This window comes from Pleurodeles waltl, chromosome 1_2 (genome assembly GCF_031143425.1).
Source record: "Pleurodeles waltl isolate 20211129_DDA chromosome 1_2, aPleWal1.hap1.20221129, whole genome shotgun sequence".
NCBI classification, from domain to species: Eukaryota; Metazoa; Chordata; class Amphibia; order Caudata; family Salamandridae; genus Pleurodeles; species Pleurodeles waltl.
Window position 1 is genome coordinate 332,674,531 of NC_090437.1, and position 22,555 is coordinate 332,697,085.

Genomic DNA, 22,555 nt, shown 5'->3' on the forward strand with positions numbered 1-22,555 from the left:
TGAGCAATTAGAGGCATCAGGGCGCTAGAACAAAACTAACCTGGAAGGATAACTCCCAGGGGTGCCAAACTTTGGTATTAGATTGTTAACACTAAGAGTGGGAGGAACTCAAGGGGTTTTACTCTGTGGAAGTCCGGTGAGTTACATAAAAATTCAATGCAATTCTGTGGAGTTCTGCCCACCCCTATTAAGAATATATTGTGTGTTCTTTATGCTTTTAATTTGCGTGTGAACTGTCTAGGTGCATGTGACCCTGTCATGCACGTTGCAGGTGCCATCCCTCGAAGTGCAGGGCATTGTTTTAACTTCAGACTTTCTCCGCTGCCTGGAGGGCTGCGTCCTCCTCAACAGTATCTTGGCAACAAAGAGGACTGAGCAAGGGCATTTTGAGTCTGGCATGGTTGTTATGAATTCTCAGTGTTTAGAGGAATCAGGGTGCTGGAAGAAAAAGCTAACTGGGAAGGGAAACTCCCAGGGGTGCCAAACTTCGGCACTAGATGATTAATACCAGGATGTGCCGCAGTGATCACCACCTCCCCCCTGCTCATTCATATCCATCTCTTATTCTTTGGCTGCCTCGGTGTGGTCAAGTAATAAACCTAAACATGCTGACAAGCATGCTTCTAAAATGGTGTCTTCCTGGAGTGGACTTACCAAATCTGTTCAAAACAGACACGGAAACTAATGAGGCAGTTTCACTTTCAACCCTGGCATCAGCACGATCAATAAAGAGTTGGGCAGACTTACCTTCAGCGCCGCAATTCCCCTGTGTGGTTCCAATCTTCTCTCCACTCTCACTAGGAAGAGCTGCAGATACTGTCTCACTAGTTCTTTTGGGGGGCTATCTCAGCTCTCATATCCCTCCCGGTCCAGGAAGTGTTTGTGTGTGGAGCTTGCTGCGCTGCAGCTCTACTCTCGCAGCAGAAAGTGCAGCAGACTTCCAAAGTGTTCCCTAGTGTGAGCCTAACGAGAGTCAAGACTGTGTCTCTCTGCTGTCCAACCCTGAACTTCCAAAAAGTTTTTCAGAGGGGGAGTAGCAGGGCAGAACTGACTAATGATGTCATCACACATCACGCATTATTGGAAACAGGTGAGGGATCTCTGAAACACACAACCCTGCTGGAAAAAGAAAGTCAGTGAAACCTGGTTCCCAGACACAGCCTCCACATGGGCTGTTTCTGCCTCTTTACTCCACCCACAGACACCTCAATGTTGTGATTGATGCAACAAGTGATGACTAAGCCAATCCGGGCTTGTCGCCATGAAAATGGTCTATCTGAAGCCCATGTCTAAAGCCAGACTGCAGCTCTTGGACTTGCTGGTGCTGCTGCTTCCCACTTTATTTTTAGGGTGACACATCTGCAGCAACAGAATCCAGGAGGTACGGAAACGTAGGACTCTCTTACTATGCGAATTGTGGAACGTAAAGACCTCCAAATGCAGGGGGAGGTGACAGAGTTGAAGAATAACCATAGTCCTATGGCCTCAGTTAGGGGTGGGAGGTAAACTCCACTATGCGGCGATCAGCAGAGTTTTTGCCGAACCCCAAGGGTGTGTGAAAACTCAGCAGCAGAGTTTGCCATCTATCCCTTTTAAGGAGTAGGAGTTGTACTATTGCTGTCATAAAATGTTAGTACAGACTCTTGCTATTCGGACAACATGATGTAAGATTGCAGAAACTTAAGTAGGCAATCACTAACCAATAATTAATAATTATAATAATAATAATAACAACAACAACACAAATAACAATAGTGATAATAATAATACAGGTAATAAAAGCTGAAAATCAAGATAAAAAAAATCAAGAACAGCAAATTATTCAGGAAAGAATCAAGTGTAAGGGTCTGGAGCAGCCAATGTTGTACATACACTTGAAGGTATTAGAACGGTCATTATATGCTGCCCAGTATCAACTCTTCTGGACTAAAGATGGAGATTTTTCCCAGGGACTTAGTGTTCGCCATAAAATCATCTAGTGCGGACCAAATTGATCTTGATTTTGCTTTTCAGTGGTAGGCCTGTAAGGATATATTATCAGCTCCCCTGAGGAAGGAAATCCAATACTTCCAAACTGCCAATTTGAGAGCAACTGTATTTTTCCAGTTACTTAGGACAAGCTTGCATGCCAGTGTGAGTAAAATATCTAACAAGTATCTATCCTCCTGTTTTACTAAGTGTGGATCAAGTGGACCCTTAAATACGAACAGGAAGTCTTTGCATGGGAGAGTTTGGAAAAGGTTTCTGATGAACTCAAAAACGTCTTCCCAAAACTTTGACAGCAACGGGATATAAAAAAATGCATGTGTGCTAGATCTCCATCACCTTGGTTGCAGTCCAACAAGTGGGGGTTTCTCTAAGTTTTAGCCTGTGCAGTCAGGTTGGGGCCCAGTACACTCTATGAATCAACATGAATTTAGTTTTTGCCAACACTGGAGTGATCTTGTGTAACAAGGGCAAGAGTAGAAACTTTGACCAGGTTGTGGTATTCTCGGGTGCCAAGCCATCTCCATCCCATTTAATGGGTACCTTTCAAAAGTTTAGAGGAAGAAAGCCTTAAATGTTTCTTTATTTTGGAGACTTCGTGACTTGACCTGGTAGTGAGATAGTGAGGGCAGTTTGTCCGAAAAGGTTAGTTTCCGGATGTAAGCTATAAGCTTCAGGAAATTATAAAAGCCCATATTATTCAGGGTATACGTTTGTTCCAAATCAGCAAAGGTTATAGGGTGTTTGTTCGAGGCCAATTGGTAAATATGGAAGATTCCTTGATATGCCCAGTACGACTATCGGATCAGCTGCCCCTCCAGTTTAATCCTGGAGTGGCCACATATGGAAGCCAAGTTTGAGGTGCGAATGTTGTCATCTAGAAGAAAGCCACTCTGTAGTATGGCTGTTTTGTATTGTTCATGATGTTCTTTGAGTGCAGTAGGATAATTTTATCCAAAGAAACAAATGAAATAAGGTTTTCTATGGGAACAATAGATTTTTAAAGATAGTCTGGGCTTTTCCCTTCCCATAAGAATTTGTAATGAGGCCATCTATTTTCCTCAAAAACTCTTCAGAGAGTGTTAGTGGCAACATACTGACCAGTTAATACCTTAATATAGTGCTGCATAAATTCAACCTTGAGTCCTCCTTTATACACATTTTAATGGTTCTATACCCAGTGCCAGAGTTTGAGTGGGTGGTTTCCTGTCAGATGCTTTTTCATTGAAACAAGGCACCCAACAAGGTTCCCCTCTTTTCTCCTTCTACCCCTTGAGCCCCTATTATACAAGATTAAGAACAATGAGACCATCACAGAAATTAGAGTTGAAACATTAACAGTGAAAACAGCAGTGTACACTGATGTAATATTGATTATCGTAGAAGAGGTTGGCCAATCTATTGTGTAATTAATGACTTTCATCATCAAATTGTTCAAGATTTCAGGAGACACTCTCAACAAGGATAATTCTGAGGTGATCCTCCTGAGCAATATATACTACAGAGAATTACTAGGGGACATGGGTCTAGCTGACAACCACACCACATCAAATACATTGGCCTAAAATTCTCCTGCTCAGAAAGTAAGGAAGTGATAGCTCTCAAGAAACTACAGATCTGCTGGAAGGCTGGTCTCCTAAATTCCTAACATGGTGGGGGAGGATAGAGACAGTGAAGATGATGATTGCTTCCACAACAAATTATCTGATCAGTATGTTGCTACTAAGACTCTCTGAAGAGTGTGCTAGTTGGTTATAGTTTACATAGTGTTGGATGACTACTATATTACATTTCCACATAATTTTGTACAGTTTGGATCTAGCTAATGGGTGTAAGTGTTTACAAAACACAGGTACTCGTATTGCACCATAGCTATATAGAGGTATTGAGGAATGTTATAAATCTTTGAATTAGAAAGTAATTATTTGTGCAAGTGACAGTTTACTTGTGTTATGTGTTCCATTCTACATAGTAGATACTAACGTTTGTAACGAGCCTTGTGTTAATTTACAGAATCGTCTCAACATGACAATTTTGACTTAACATAGAAAGGTGTGTGCAACAGATACTAACATATGGGCCTGATTTAGGTCTTGGCAGAGGGAAATACTCCATCACAAACATGACGGAAATCCTGTCTGCCGTATTGCGATCACATTATCATCTACGGGCATCGTAATACAGTGGACTGGATATTGTCACATTTGTGAGAGAGTATTCCCTCTGTCAAGACCTAATCAGGCCCTATGTAGATGTGCTAGTTTTGTTAGAAAAAATGAGCTACCTTTAAAGTTTTCACCCCAGTATGAATGGTGCAGGCAGTATGTTTTTTTGCATCTCCAGATCTTGGTTATTTTTAGCAAAAAGTGTTTTTTTTACAAATGTCGAACAGAGTGTACACTGTTTTTCTTGTTTAAATACTGTATTATGTATTTATCATGAGTTTCACAGCCTGCAAACAATGTGGTACAGAGTAAACTATTTCCATAGAGTTAATACTGTTTACAGTACACACTTCTCTACTCATACTAACGTTACTTTTCAGTGTAGGTTCAGTGAGTATCATAGGTCTGATACAGATTAACGGTGTATGTAGTAGTCTATTTTTTAGAACTGGAATTCACTAGTTTGTCTTTCTCTCAACCATTGTATAGATATTGAACACTGCAGTCAATGCGTGTTTCCCATATATCTGTGGATAGTTGTTAATTTGATCTATGCTACCTGTAAAGTGTATGTTATAGGCTTAAAGTTGCATATAGTGCTTGTTTTCAACCTTTAGGTGAGTATCTGTGGAGAGAGTAGTAATAGGTGAATTTCAACTGTGCTAGTTTGTGCTTACTGTCTGGCCTCCAATGGCATTCTAATTTATAGAGCAAATATGTGTGGAAATATAAATGAAAGTGTAAATGATGTCATACATGATTTCACAGAACCTGTCATGACTGATGTCATATGTGAGGTCATGAGCAGTGCATGGTGGGGGCACAAGTTCTAGTTAGTGTTGTTAAGTATAACTGCTTAATATCTTTTTAGTTCAAAACATCAGTGTTGGCACTGTGAAATTCACCTTACTACAATGTTACTTTAACTTTAAATAAATAAAAAAAAGTATATATATATATATATATATATATATATATATATATATATAAAAACATCCTGCTGTTCTTCCTGCGCTCGCCTATCGAGGTGGGTGCTCAGACAATGGGCACAGGACCAATTCAATATATGCTGCACATGAAATTCGAACGATGGCACTCCATGCAGATTACTGTCCTTGAATTATATCCAAAATTTCATATCAATCCATGTAACTCAGAAATTACAGATTTAGGGCAACACGTTTCAACCATCACGGTCTTCCTCCTTGGCCCTCCAAGTATTCAAGTCATGTGACCCATTCTACTCTTTATATAACCACTGATCCATTGCATAGACATGAAAAAAATATTTTTTTATTTTTAATTTTATTTTGTATTTTTATTTTTTATCTTACCATGTGCATTCTACGTCTATTTTGATTTTCAAATATGAATTACCCAAGTACCCAAATCATCTCTAGTATTCACCATTTTTCATCCACCCTTCAAAGTTAACCTAATAAACAATGTGTCAATATCTTCAACATTGTTTTCGAACTGGTGGGGTGTCCACATGACTTTACTAACAAAATGACAAAATAATACTTAAAAATACAAAACTCTGAGACCCTGACCCAATTCTCCCAATTCTTAACAATATCTGACTATCCAATATGAACATGAAGTTCTTCATCCTTATTTAATCCCCAGGGGAATCAACAGTTTAATCGAATAATGTATTGCGACTAACTTCCTCAATTGTTTATCTCTGTCACCCCCCCTTGGGGTACCCACTACCCTGTCAATACCAAAAAATTGCATCTTATCCAATTTTCCATCATGTGCTAGGTTGCAGTGGCGCGCTACTGGGTACGTGGTGTCCTTATTCACTATTGCTCTCCAATGTTCTAAAATGCGTTTTTTGAGGGGGAAAATTGTGCTTCCAACATATTGCAGCCCACATGGGCACTCAATAACATAAATAGCAAAATCTGAAGTACAATTGATAAATTTCTTAATGTTCTCTTTCTTGCCCGTGGGTAATGTATACTGTTTACAACTGGTGCTATATCTGCATGCTTTACATTTGGAACATTTGTCGAAACCTAGTCGTGTATCTAAAAAGGTTCCCTTCTTTCTCCTTGCATAACTATGTACCAAGATATCTCTCAAGGAGCTGCTTTTCTTATATGTTATCATCGGTAGAGGGCTGACTAACTGACCAATCATTTTATCAGCCTTAATTAGATGCCAATATTTCATAAGAATCTTTTTAACTTCCAATGAGTATGCATTAAAGGTTGTCACAAATCTCGGGGAATTAAGGTCAGTATCCTTCTTTTTTTGGAACTGATAGCTTTTCCCTTTGGTCTTCTCCTGCCTTACGGCAGGCGTTCTTGATAATTTTATACGGATATCCCCTGGATCTGAACCTCTGTATCATTGTTTCTTGTTCCCTGTCAAAGGTTTGTCGTGCACTGCAGTTCCTCTTTGCTCTAAGCAATTCCCCATAGGGAATGCTCCATTTAACACTGAGTGAATGGTGACTTGCAGCGTGTAGGATACTGTTTCCCGCTGTGGTTTTCCTGAACAATCTAGTGTGTAAAGTGCCTTCTTCCACACTGACCTCTACATCTAAACATTCCATGATCTGTCTGTGTATTTTATATGAGAATTGTAAATTCAAGTTGTTATTTGGTAAAGAATTCATAAATTCATATAACAGTGATTCAGAACCATCCCAGATCATGAATATATAGTCAATATATCGTGTCCAGAAATTAATATGCTGGAACCATTTCAAATTCTCATCCGCCATCACCCATTGTGTTTCCCACCACCCCATAAACAGACATGCATAACTTGGAGCAAAGCAACTCCCCATTGCAGTCCCGGTTGTTTGTTTAAACCACTGATCCTCAAATATAAAGAAATTATTTTCCAAACAGAACCTTAACATGCTCAGAAGTATCTCAGAATGTTCCAAGAGTCTAATAGGTTTGTCTCTGAAAAAATGTCTGCACGCCTGAATTCCCTTCTCATGTGGAATGCACGTATAGAGCGATACAACATCTATAGTAACCATAATGTAATGAGTTTGCCACGGGATACCCTGTATTTTTGTCAAAAAATCTGTAGTATCTCTGCAATAAGAACTCAAATGAAATACATACGGACTTAAGAAATGATCTAAGTAAATAGAAGCATTCTCTAAGAGGCTACCTCTTGATGAAACTATTGGTCGGCCTGGAGGGTTACAGATATCCTTGTGTATCTTAGGTAACAGATAAAAGCAAGGTGCCAATGGTTTCCGTACCAGTAAAAACATGTACTCGTCCTCAGAAAGCAGACCTCTGCTAACACTGTCAGACAAAAAATCATGGAACCTAATTATAGATTGCCGATACGCTGAAACAGCGGATATCTCATAGCAATTTGAGTCTAACAATTGTCTCTTGGCTTCTTTTTGATATTTCAATGCATCCCATGACACGACATTACCCCCCTTGTCTGCTGGTTTAATGACAAAGGAAGATGCTTTGTTTAGGGATATTAATGCTGACTTTTGACCTGGGGTTAGATTTTGTGCAAATACATTGTTCGCTTTCTTCCACAATTTAAATAAATCGAAGATCACAGCTTCGTGAAAAGCATCAATGTTATCATGTGGCAATATTGGATTATATCTTGATTTAGCTTTAAAGCTGCTACCACTGGTACTGTCTGTCTGCAAACCCACATCACCCAATAACTCAGCATCTGTTACCCATGTTTTTTCACCTATTTCTAATTCTCGTAGGGCAGCTAGACCTTCTACATCACTGATCATTAATCCTAAAGTACCATCCATATTATCCACTTTCTCTGTCTGTGTTGTGACTGCATCTTTTTGTTGCGCAAAGATTTTCATTAACTTCAATTTCCTAGTTAAATGGAACATATCAATTCGCGTTTTTGTATAATCAAAATTGGCAGTGGGGCAAAAAGATAACCCTAATTCTAATACACTATGTTCATTCTGCGATAAAGTGTGAGATGAGATATTCACAACTGTCAGCTTTCTATCATTCATTATTTCTTCCTCCTGTTCTGACGTATATTTTTGCCAATTAGTTTTTCGCTTCCTTGCTGACATGCCACCTCTCCTGATCTTTCTATTCCTGCGCTTTCTCCCCTGCCTCGCGGGGGTTTCCTCTGCGGCCTTGAGCTCATTTGTAAAAAACGATATTCCTCCAAGGTTGTAAAGGGTTTTCCCGGCAATGCACTTGAGCCCGGTGCCTCTTCAATATCTGAGATGTTCTCTACGCTAGATTCCGATGAAGACAACTCCTGTCGCCCTAGGGCTTCCCCGTGTCTATAGTCCTGTCTGGCTTGATCTAATCGCCTTCTTAATTTCAGAATACGTCCCATTGCATAGTCATTTTTATCCTGTAGGAATTTTCTCCGCTTCCTCAGTTTCATTTCATCTTCATATTTTTGAAGTCGCTCCTCCATTGATTCGCGAAATTTCTTGATTTCATCCTGTGCCTCATGCTGAACCAAACTAGCCTTTAACTTCTCAAATTTCTTTGCTAGTCTGTGTTAATTCTATTGCTGCATACTTGGATAAAAGTTCTAACATACTTTTGCATGTTGATGCCATCAAAAGCGACCATTCTTCCAATAGTTTTGGATGTGGGTTAATATGTGTTGGGGTAATCAAAATTCTTAGGCCCCGTGGGACCCGACCAACCTCGATATAATTATTTAATGAGATTACTTCCCAAGCTCTATTAATTTCTTTCCTCCTTAGTTTCTCAAAATGCAACAATTGTTGCTTTAGGGGCACCGCCCCTTTAGGGCCCCCATCCTAGTTGCCATACATTTCAGATCCAGTACTTGTCGCAGTTTCATCAAATAGATTGCGTGCCTCCTCCATCCTCTGGCGCATGGCCTCACTCATATTTGCACCGCGTTAAATCGATTCCCCTGGGGATTGAATAAGGATGAAGAACTTCATGTACATATTGGATAGTCAGATATTGTTAAGAATTGGGAGACTTCGGTCAGGGTCTCAGAGTTTTGTATTTTTCAGTATTATTTTGTAATTTTGTTAGTAAAGTCATGTGGACACCCCACCAGTCCGAAAACAATGTTGAAGATATTGACACATTGTTTATTCGGTTAACTTTGAAGGTTGGATGAAAAATGGTGAATACTAGAGATGATTTGGGTACTTGGGTAATTAATATTTCAAAATCAAAAGAGACGTAGAATGCACATCGTAATATGAAAAAAAAAGATTTTTTCTATGTCTATGTAATGGATCAGTGGTTATATAAAGAGTAGGATGGGTCACATGACTTGAATACTTGGAGGGCCAAGGAGGAAGACCGTGATGGTTGAAACGCGTCGCCCTAAATCTGTGATTTCTGAGTTACATGGATTGATATGAAATTTTGGATATAAATAAAAGACAGTAATCTGCATGGAGTGCCATCGTTCAAATTTTATGTGCAGCATATATATATATATATATATATATATATATATATATATAATTATTATTTTTTTTTTTCAAGTAACTATAACTCACTCGTAAGTTAACTATAACTTGAGCCACCGCAAGGCACAGTTTTCTCATCATAATTTTGCTGCAAATGTTACACTGATATTTTCAATTATGTTATAATGTCATGAGTACTGTAATATCTGGGGTAATTAGTAGTGCATGGTGAAGGCACAAGTGAAAATGAAGTTTGAATGATGTCATAAACGATGCACGCGTTACTTGAAATAACTCTAACAGCTGAATTTCTATGGCTTTGTACATTGAAAATGTGAGCCTATAAATAACATCCCTGTACATTTGCTTTTTTAAGTTAAAATATATATATATATATATATATATATACATACAAATATGTATGTATGTATTAGCTAGTGGCGGTCGCCAGTAAGTAGTTACCTATTGTCTACGGAAAATGCAGGACCTATTGTCTACGTAAAAATAGTTTTTTTACTTGCCTAAATCTTTGGTGCCGCTTGACGAATCTTCACCAATGGTCCAGAAAAATGTACCAGTCACGCCAGCTTCGGTCTGGAAAGTTTTGGGGTGATCTGTCCAGGGGGTCTAGCCCCAGGGACTACCACCTCCCCTGGGCTTCATTTTGTTGATTTGTGGGGGGCCACACAGCCCGCTCGCAGTCCCAGGGATCACCACCTTCCCAGTGCATATGTAAAAATGATTACAGGGGGTCAGTTTCAGACCCCTCTTAGCCCCAGGGATCACCATCTCCTGGGGCCATAATTTTAGGAGGGGGCCCATGGTCCCCCTCATAGAGCCACTGATGGTCCTGGGGACCGCCGCCCCCCAGGGCCGGCTCCTGCTATGCCCCAGGTGCTCACCATGGGAGATAGCTGTTTGCTGTGTTGGCTTGGCTGCAGCTTTGCAGCTGCAGCCAAACCACAGCAAAAACTTCAGTTTTTGACAGCAGGACCTGTCAAGCAGGTCCCACTGTCATAAACTGAAGCTTTTATCTCTGTTCCCTGCACCCGTGCAAGGGACAGAGATAAAAAGCATCTCTGTGCTTGCTGAAGCAATGACACCATGAGAGAAGCCTTAAGGCTTCTCCTGCAGTGCCAGATAGCCTGTAAAGGCCATTTCGTAAATTAAATAAATAAATTCATATGTAGGAGCCAAGGGGGAGCCCTTGAGGGCTCCCTCGCAGTCCCAGATAGCCCATTTAGGGCTAAAAAATACATTAAAAAAAGCAAGCAACAGAAATCACGGACCTTCACACTTAGCACTAAGGGTTCGAGTCCAGCCGGATTCGCTTCCCTCTTTTTTTTTTTTTAAGTACAAAATATTTACATTTTTAAAAATGACATACTTTTTTAATTATACAGAAATATCTAATTTTAAGTATATCATACATCAAAGTCTAAAACACTATTTATCTCTCTCCCTCTCACTTTCTTTCTCTCTCTCGATGTTTGTCTTTCAATCAATTTCTCCCACTCACACATGCACTCAGACCCTTATGCACCCACTCACAGACACACTCAGACACTCACGCACCCACTCACAGACCCACTCAGAGCCTCGTTCACACACACACAGCCCCAGTCAGACCCTCACTCCCAGTCAGACCCTGACCCACCCACTCATAAATCCACCCAGACAGTTATACACTCACTCACAGACCCATTTAGACACTCATACACCCACTCACAAACCCAATAACAGCCTTGTACACCCACTCACAGACCTGCGTAGACACTGACGCACACACTAAAACACTGATGTACGCTCTTTCACACCCAGACAGACACTGTCACAACCACCCTCACCTTAGATACACCCTCTCACACCTATTCTGATACCCAGAGAGGTACAACCAAATACCGCAGCACATGGACAAAGGGGAGTGCACAGCAAGGGGTTGGGTGGTTAGTGGGGGTTGGCCACAGGGTTTGGCTGCCGGCCATGTCTTGCGGGCAACCTCTGCTGTGCACTGGCAAAGACCGTGCATGGTGTAAGGTTGAGTGCTTATAGGGGGTTGGGCTAAGGGCCTGGCCCAAACGCTGCCATGCACAGCCTAGAAATTCACCAGTTATAGTTATAGTTATCTGAAGTAACTATAATTCATGCCCTAAGGTAACTATAACTTGCGCATGGTGGGAGAGTGACTTAAAGTTACCTTAGGGCACAAGATATAGTTACTTGAGATAACTCTAACTAAAACTAGTGACTTTCTATGGTTTGGTACATTTAAAATGTGAGCCTAACGATAACGTCCCGGTAACCCTTGTTTTTTTAAATTAAATTTCTATGTTTTTTAAAACTTTATTTCCTAACTATAACATCCCTGTTATTTTCAGTTAAATCTCCTGATAGTGATTCACATAACTGCATGCTTTAACTGTTGGAACTTTGTATGAGTTTTCCATTTGTCTTACTATGATGTAGTGGGATTTTAAATGAGGTGCCAAGAATGGAAGGGAAGGCTGTACCTCAATCGGGTGGTGTATTCTGAATAAATCTATCTAGGCAAAGATTAGCTCCTGCTGTCGAGAGCTGTTTTCACAACTCTACACTCCCCTCACATTTGTAACCTTCTTGCTTCATGTCTGCATTAAGAGCTCAATGTTCATTTACTTCAGCCTGCTCTTGATGACTAGGGAGTTAACTGACAGACTTGTGCTAGTATCAGAAGTAAATTTTATTCTGCAGGTCAGAATGTTTTACTGAAATGCATAAGGAAATTGTTTGAGAAATTGCGGAACATTTGCCCTCATTTTATTTTTCTAGAGCACTAACCTTACTTTCTATGGAAAAAAGGACCTCCTTGTTTTGTTAATTTCTTGAAGAAATGCTTTAGGTTTTATAGTTTTGATTCCACATGATGGCTTCAGGTGTGTTGATGCTATCTTATCAAATAATATTAGCTACCCCAACTTTGCAGGATTGGTAACGGTGCTGTTCTCAAGAACATATGAGGCAATGTGTCCATAAAGAGATTAGATAGACAGCAAATAAATCAGCATAGTCAATTAAATAAGCCCTTTTGAGATCACTCCACGTTAAAAACCATGATAGTTTCTTATATAATTAAAGTGCAATACAGAAGTCAAGAATAATAGTGAAATGCACAATCAATCAATGAGGGAATTATCATAAGGCTCAGCCAAATGCAGCAAAGACTCTGTTATGAATTCAAGAATCAGAGTAAAAATAGTCAACTTCCTAAGCAAGAGTCAGACCGACATGGGTCTCTGTTGTGATCAATGAAGTATCTTCCACACGATGTAGGTAAAAAGCTACGTGTTTATTTCTCCAGGATTCAGAGCCACCTCCAAATCGAGCTGACTACCGCTCCCAACCGCCGTCCTGCCCGTCATCTCCCCACATTCCAGCATGCCGTCATCCTCCCACGATCCCCGCATTCCAACACAATACCCACGAGGACCGCATACCATCTCCCATACATAACATACCATTCCCCCCCTTTTTTTTTTTTTTTTTTAAACAAAATTACAGAGAATAATAAGACGAAATGTCCCCAAAACAAACAAACATGAATAGTACAACAAAATTGAACAAAATTAGTGATTAGGTCTTAATTTCCATGGTAAAAATCTTTCACGGGAAGATCTGCGTTGAAAATCTTCCAAACCATCTGAAGCAGACTTATGAGAATCAACTTTATGTGAATCTTGGGCATGTAAATTAGAACTCCCACCGTAGCTCCTTTCTCCATCCTCACTGTTATCACACTCACCGCAAGCACTCGACGCCGAACCCTCGGAAAGTTTTACAACTTTGGATAAATTCCACCAACGACCATCACCAACCATAACTGCATTCCCACAAACTTTTCTCACTCTGACTGGATTACCAAAACAATCATCACCTTATTTAACAGCCACGCTTTTCTTTATACGCACCCAGTCTCCAGGGCTAACAATACACAGCTTAGTGGCTTTAATAGTATCAAATCTTCTTTTCATGCGCTCTTGTCCTGACCTCACCTTTTCTTACTCAACCACACTCATTCCTCCCCTTTTCTTTTGTTTTTCAAATTACTCGCTAACCACGATGGGAACAGGACGGTATTAGGTTTTCGACCTCTTAGTGCCTCAAAAGGTGATATATTAGTTAATGAATGGGGTGTGGAACGATATACCCACAACATGGTGCTCACAGCCTTAGTAACGTCGTAATTATTGCATCTAGCCCATTTTATACAGTCACCAACCACTCTATTCATCCTTTCAACCAAACCATTAGTTTGGGGGTGATATAAAGAACTCTTCAAATGTCTAATATCAGATTGTCTTAAGAAATCTTCCATCTCAGAACTCACAAACTGTACACCATTGTCCGAGATAATAGTTTCCGGAAAGCCCTCACGCATAAACACTTCTTTAAGAATATAACAACATTGGACGCTGAAGGTACAGCACAAAAGCGAACTTCAGGCCATCTACTGTGATAATCCATAAGAACAAATGCATACCGTAAATTGTGGGGAAGGAAATTAAACGGCCCAACCATGTCTATTCCCACCTTAGACCATGGTCTTTCAGGCACTTCAATGGGATGTAAAGGTGGCATACGTACTTTCAAACCCTTTTCCGCAGAATTGCAAACCACACACCTTTTGACCACAGCATCAACCTCTTTATCCATGGATGGCCACCAATAACTTTCCCTCAACCTCCTCTTGGTCATTGTCGCTCCAAAGTGTCCTTCATGTGCCAAGTCTATCAGACCGAACGTATGTCATAGGGAGCAATACACCTCTCACCCCTCAAAAGAATCTGATCTTCTATTGAAATTTCACTCGCAACTTTACAAAATGGTTGTAATGGTAAGGCAACATTCTTTTCTCTCGGCCACCCATTGATGACACATTCTCTAACCTGGACCAAAACGGGATCCTTCCGAAAGGCCTCCTCCCAATCAGCTTTGGACGCTGGAAGATCCACAGTGGCAACAAAACAATCCTCTCTATCTTCTTCAGAGTCAAAATCATCCAGAGTCCCCATAGGAAACCTAGATAGAAAATCCGCTCTCACATAGAATTTCCCAGGCAAAAACTTAACCTCCACATCATATTGTAACAATTTAGTGGTAAGGCGGGCAATGCGTGGTGTAGTATAGTTGGTTTTATCACCACTGAGAATGTAAAGTAGCGGTTTATGATCTGTCACAATAATGAACCTTCTGCCCCATATATAACTCCTAAACTTTTCACTAGCCCAGACACAAGCCAATAACTCTTTCTCTATTACTGAGTAGTTCAACTCAGCTTCTCTCAATACCCTAGAGGCATAACTGATAGTGGCTTCACTATGTTCAGTGCCCTGGACAAGGACAGCACCCAAACCGTACTTACTGGCGTCAACCATAATTTTACACCTTAATGATGGATCATATGGACATAATGCCTTAGCATTAGTCATTTCGGATTTTACCAACTCAAACGTGTCCTGACACTCTGCGTCCCACATAAATTCAACACTTTTCTTCAACATATTGGATAAAGATTTCATTTTGGAGGCGTAATTAGGAATAAACCTAGAATAAAATTCGCACAACCCAACAAAAGAGCGAAGCTCGTCCTTGTTCTTTGGCGGAAGACACTCTCAAATAGCATCCACCAACCCAGGTCTCGGTTTGACTCCTTCCGAAGAAACAACATGTCCTAAAAACTCAATCTCTTTTTTCCAAAATTCACATTTGTCCTCTTTAACAACCACCCCATTCTCCTCAAAAATCTGTAGAACAGACTTCAGCACTGTGTCATGTTCTAATAGCTGTTTGGCAAAAATCAACACATCATCCTGAAACACCAGGACCCCATCAATATATTTAAGAAGATGTGACATAATACGTTGGAAGACTGAAGCCGCCGAAGCCAGCCCAAAAGGCATCCTACGAAATTGAAAAGTACCAAAAGGTGTGTTGAAAGCCGTAAAATGTCTGGAGTCTTCATCCAGGACAACTTGGTGATACGCCGATGCTAAATCAATTTTTGAAAACCATACTGCCCCATTCAATTTCTCAAGCAAATCATTTATTCTGGGAAGCGGGAAGGAGTCGACCCAAATCTCTTTGTTGAGACTCCTCAAATCAACACACAAACGCATCTCGCCATTGCGTTTGCGAGCGACGACAATAGGTGATAACCATAAACTAGACTCAATCGGCTCAATTACTCCTGACAACTGTAGTTTCTCTAATTCTGACTTAAGGTCATCCCTCACACTGAAAGGTATTGCTCTTAATTTGTGCTTAATGGGTATGGCGTCACATTTAATTTTGATACTATGTTTAAAACCTTTGATACACCCTAATCTTTTCTCAAATACACAAGGGAACATCTTATGGAGAGTCAACAAATCGATATCACTATGGTCTTTAACTACCATCACTTGTTCTGAAGTCCCTGGTCTCAGTACCATACCAAATAGACCTTGGTGGAACCAACCTAAAATATTGAGGCCCTTGACCGCAACATATATCTTTCCACAGATTTTGCGCCCCTTGAACTCCAACACATCATTGATAAAACCCTCCAACTCAATCCTCCTTCCCTCATAGGAAACTGGAGCTCTGTCAGGAGGAAACAGTTTCCTAGTACCCCACGTTTTCTGAAACAGGTCTAAGGTTATCATTGAGATGCGTGCACCAGAATCCACCAGAAGATGGAGTGTTTTACCCCCCACGCGAATATCCACATACGGATCCACACACTCCTCCGGATCTCCTGAAAGAACTTGTTCATCTGTGACAACCACAATCATGTCACGAAATTCATTCTCCAAACATTGAATAGACATTTCTTTGTCATCACACACACTGCTGATTTTAGCATTCTTATTTCCAGGATTCTGACACACCCTGGCAAAGTGTCCTGTCCTGCCGCATTTGTGACACACCACATTCCTGGCAGGACAGCCTTTAGAGTCTTTTGGATGTGGAAGATTCCCACATCTGAAACAGATATTGCTACGTTTGAAAAATTGATTATTGCTGGTCCTAAGATCTTTGCGAGAAGAGACAACATTGACACTTGCTTTCTCTTCTTCCTTGCGTTGAGCCGAAAGTTCCTTAAGAGAAGCTTGAGCCAGTTCAATGCTCTTCACTTGCTTAATTACATCATCAAGCGACGGATCACCCATGGTAAGAAGTCTTTGTTGGATGTGTTTGTCAAAACAATTCCCTATGAGCTGGTCTCTGACCAGCTGATCACAGAATGAACCAAATTGACATTGTGCACACAATTTATGGAGAGCGCTGACAAATTCATCAATTGATTCACTCTGTAGTTGGACTCTCTTGAAAAATTTGTGGCGTAGTACTACAAGACTCGGCAGTTTATCAAATCTCAGGATAAGCTTTTTTACTGTCTCTTGATATTCGTCCAGTTCTTCACCATCCATCACTTTGACATCGGGAAGATGTTTCAAAGTCTCACTGCCTTCAAATCCCAATGAGTGTAGTAATAGAAACCTTTTCCTCTCAGGACTATATCGTGAAGCTCCAATAGCTCCTAAATATGTTTCAAACGCATCAAACCATTGAGGCCAAGACACCAGTGGTTCACCAGGTGTGTCAAGAAATGGAGGAGGGGCAGAAACAGATTGCATAGCGTTCAATATTGTAATATACCAATAATACCCTGGATTGGAGAAAGTCAAAACTTGCTGCAAATCAAAAATTGGTTTAATTGATAAAAAACAAGTACAGGCGCAAAGAAGCAGTCACTGAAAAGTGTGTTTCACACAAATAGACTGTTCCCGATATCCAGGTTGCTAAGAAACGCTCTTGAACAGAATCATCAGGAAAATCTCCGACAGTCAGAGAGTGCACGCGCACACCTTGCTCGTGCTTATGCAGAGACGTGAGGCAATTCCAGCGCTGATCACGCGGAGAGCTCGAGTCGCGCACAGGCTGCCCTCAGAGGGGGCTGCACGACTTAATTTCGAAAAGAAAGGCACACAGGGATGTAGGCTGCGTCGGAACGATTCTCACCTTAGTGGGAGAAGAGACGTTCGCAGATGGTGCAGTGTCCAGCACTAAAATGGCCCCAAAACCGTGCGTAGGTTCCGAGGTGGCTCGTCACGTACCGCTCGTCGCCAAAATTATGTTGTGATCAATGAAGTATCTTCCACACGATGTAGGTAAAAAGCTACGTGTTTATTTCTCCAGGATTCAGAGCCACCTCCAAATCATGCTGACTACCGCTCCCAACCGCCGTCCTGCCCGTCATCTCCCCACATTCCAGCATCCCGTCATCCTCCCACGAGCCCCGCATTCCAACACAATACCCACGAGGACCGCATACCATCTTCCATACATAACAGTCTCGTCTTAAAGAGTCAGGTTAAACCAGACTGGCTCACTTACAAATATGAGTTCTTTTTTCATAAAACACGCAGCAAATTTAATGACGTCAGCATAAAATGAGCTAATGTTGCAAGACTCAATCAATCACAATGCAGCATTATGCGAAAACATTGAACTAAATAAAGTAATAATGAATCCCTATTTGAGCTAATATCAACAGATGCAACAGTGTAAATCTAATTACACACAGAACAATGACAAGCTTATAAATGATTAAGCTTAGAGTGGCACAGGCAGGAAATACCTTCCTTGAACAGTTACATTTGGAAGGAAAGCTTTTGCTGGGGTTTTTTGAGAACAGTATGTCAACACAGAACATTTCTTTATTGCATATTTGGTATGTGCGATTAGAGGAGAAATGAAAACACACATCTTAGCTGCATTGAGATTCAATATTAGGTCAGACCTCGTTTGAGCCTACTTTGGCCAAACATAGGAAAATATGATTATGTTAAGTGCAGTGTGTTTGTTTTATATACACAATTTTTTATGATACTAAGCACATATTATTATTAATCAGAAATATCTTCTTCAGGTGTGCCACACTTTTATAATAAATGCAGAATGTTAGCACTCTAGTTGTTCATTAGAATACTGTTGAACAATGGGGAGTTACTGACAGACTGCTGCTGGTTTTGAAAGTAGGTTAAAGTCTGAATGTCAGAATGTTTTACTGACTGATATGAGGAAGATATTTAATAACCCATAGAAAATGTGCCCTCATTTTAGCTTTCTAGAAAGTAAGACAAAACACAATCTGTCAGTTTGTTCATTTCTAAAGGAAACAATTTATGTTTTAAAGCTTTCATTCCATAAAGACGGCATTCACGTGTGCCACACTACTGTGAAAAATATAGAATTTTAGTGGTTTTGGTGTTCACTACACCACTGTAGGAAGCTGCAGGAGAGCACCCAGAAATCAATGGACAGGCTTCTCTACTGCTTCTGTTGGAAGTACATTTTGTACTCAGAATAACAAACTTCACATGGCTGAGGAAGATAGTGTGAACCTACAGAAAATGTGCTCTCATTTTAGATTCTGGTGCACATTTCATAGCCTTTGTGAGAAAACCATGAGAGAAAACAGTTTTCTCTTAAACATGGTTCATCAGATTCCAGCAAAGGATCAATTTTATTCACACAGTAAAATCACATTAGAAAACACTATGGGGGTCATTCTGACCCTGGCGGCCGGTGACCGCCAGGGTCACCGACCACGGGAGCACCGCCAACAGGCTGGCGGTGCTCCCAAGGGCATTCTGACCGCGGCGGTTCAGCCGCGGTCAGAAAGGGTAAACCGGCGGTCTCCTGCCGGTTTACCGCTGCCCCATTGAATCCTCCATGGCGGCGGAGCGCGCTCCGCCGCCATAGGGATTCAGACACCCCCTACCGCCATCCTGTTCATGGCGGGAAACCCGCCATGAACAGGATGGCGGTAGGAGGTGCCGCGGGGCCCCTGGGGGCCCCTGCAGTGCCCATGCCAATGGCATGGGCACTGCAGGGGCCCCCGTAAGAGGGCCCCACAAAGTATTTCAGTGTCTGCTTTGCAGACACTGAAATACGCGACGGGTGCAACTGCACCCGTCGCACCCCTGCAACTACGCCGGCTCAATTCTGAGCCGGTGTCCTCGTTGCAGGGGCATTTCCGCTGGGCCGGCGGGCGCTCTTGTGGAGAGCGCCCGCCGGCCCAGCGGAAATGTTTGAATGGCCGCCGCGGTCTTTTGACCGCGGTGCGGTCATTTGTCGGCGGGACAAATCAGGCCCTATGATTATTAAGTTGGTATGGTACTACCAACACATGATATGTATTGTGATCAAAATCTGTTATGGCCCTTTCTGTGACCTTCAAAACAGATTCTCACTACATGATTTTCAATCTGGACCATGACCCAGAGTCATTTAATGGCTGCCACAACATGTAGTCCATGTTATGGTCAGCCAATCAAGGAGGGCCCTGGGCTCACGCTGTGCTCACCCTGTCCCCTTATTAGGTCACAGCCTACCAGAAAGGGCAGCTGTCTTGTTTACTAGAGACATCATGGGGAGTTTCAGAAAGTTGACCTGTGAATGCATTCCTCTCGTTGATTACCATTGGGTTTGTGGTTTGTAACTCACACTTTCTGGCTTTCCGTTTGCTGGCTAAATTTGCTTTACGTTCTCCACGTTCACTCCATTCCTCCCGTTGCCTAAACCATGATTTCTGTATCCTTTTAAAAAATTGCTTTTTGTTAACAGAATTTTAAATACTTTTCTTATCTCATCACATTTGCTGCGCATTCAAAGACAGAGGTAAAAAAATAGGTGCTATCTTCCAAGGGCGCTTGTTTACCTTTCTTTCTTTGACTAGTAAGTGACAATATTTATGTGACAATCTTGCTGGTACTGGCGGTAGAAAAAGATTTTTTCTATCACACAACAACGTAAATTAAATCTATAAAGATTGCAGAATCTATTAGAATTATGTATACACAAATGAAGGTCATGTTTTGCTATTTCTGAAGTGTGTTGGAAACAAATACTTTAATGTGAATAAAATGAATCATTAAACTAGATGATGCAATTTCCACACATTTTTGGCTGTACACTGTATAGGTTTGTTAGTAAAACTGTATGTCTTGGCAAATGTAATGGTCATTTCCATTGAAAATATATAGGGCCTGATTACAACTTTGGAGGAGGTGTTAATCCGTCCCAAATGTGACGGATATACCACCAGCCGTATTATGAGTTCCATAGGATATAATGGACTCGTAATACGGCTGGTGGTAGATCCGTCACATTTGGGACGGATTAACACTTTCCTCCAAAGTTGTAATCAGGCCCATAGTCTGTAATGGCAGTGTGCTACCACACCATTGATGTTGCAGAAAATGTAGTGCTGTCCCTCATGTCACAGAGATCATTTACATATGACAATTTCTGCATTATGTTAATCAAAGTAGTAATAGTTTGATGGTAGAGTGATGCACTGAGAAGCCATTTTTATTAAATGTGCATTCATTTAGATTACTGTTAGAGACATAGGTGGTCTTGTAATTGAAGTAAATGTTTGAAGGCTTGAACTGATAATATGTTATAATTTAGACTCTAAACTAATAGTCTGTATGGAAACAATATTGAATTTCTTATGATTAATGTTTAAAATATGTGTGCAAAAATAGAGAAATGCAGTTCCATGTTATACTGACTGAAATGTATTCACAGAGTCATTCTTTTTAACATTATTGCAACATAAATGCAAATGAAGATTTCTTTTTGGGGAATTTATAATTTGCATATTAAAATGTGTTTATTTGAATGTATTAATTTGCTGTATTCACTCTCTTGCATTAGCCTAAGTGAGGCCTGCTAGGCACTGTATTTTCTGAGAGTGCACAAAATGTCAAGTCATCTTGTTAACTTTCCTTTCAAATTTCATCCCATTAGAAGACTAGGTAATAGATGCCTTTTGTTTTACACATAGAGAGTTGTAGGCATTCGACCTTGGAGGTAGAATATCCTGGACTGTGGACTAGCAATGTAAACATTTGTTTCAATCTCGTGTGGAGTAAAATGGATGATTGGCTAACTATAGGGTTTCCCTGTGCTCAGCTAAATTGAACTTTGATGATCTGAACTGTCTTAATGCTTATTAAAACCAAGCAACATTTATTTCAGTTTATCAACTGATCTTATTGATGTTTTGTATGCTCTTTGTAGAGTGTCTAGTACTCTTAGGTGGTCATTCCAACATTGGCGGTAAAAGGTGCATACTGCTGTCAGAAGACAGCCAACATACCGCCGCGGCTGCGGTAAACCGCCACGGTCATTCTGACCCACAACACGGAAACCGCCGAAACACAGACACCCACAAAAGTCCGCCACACCAAAGGCCAGCGAGAAACTGGCGATAACCAAACCGACACCGTCACGCCAACAGAAATACGCCCACACTATCACGACCCACGATTCCACGCGGCGGTCTTTCAAACGCGGTATTCCATTGGCGGTACACACCGCCGCGCTCAAAATACACACACACTTACAAAACACAGCCACATTGGACAATTCCAAATACACACACCTGATACACATACACACACCACTCCCACACACCCAATTAAATATAAAACACACACCCACATCACCCACAAACCTCCACTCCTAAAAAATCGGGACCACGCACAGAGAAATAGAGAACCGAGCACCCAGATGCACATATTACCATCACCCAGCACTATTACCACGCACTTCACACAACACACCAATACACATCACCACACTTAGCACCACGCAATCCACCCCACACATCACCTACACCACCCCATGGCACCACAAAGACACCACAGGTTTTCTGAGGAGGAACTCAGGGTCATGGTGGAGGAAATCATCCGGGTAGAGCCACAGCTATTCGGAACACAGGTGCAGCAGACGTCCATTGCCAGGAAGATGGAGCTATGGAGCAGAATAGTTGACAGGGTCAACGCTGTGGGACAGCACCCAAGAAATCGGGATGACATCAGGAAGCGGTGAGACTGTGGCTTTGCACTCCCCAGGATTGAACAGTGGGCAGCCCACCCACTGTCTGGACTTGTAAGACTGTGGC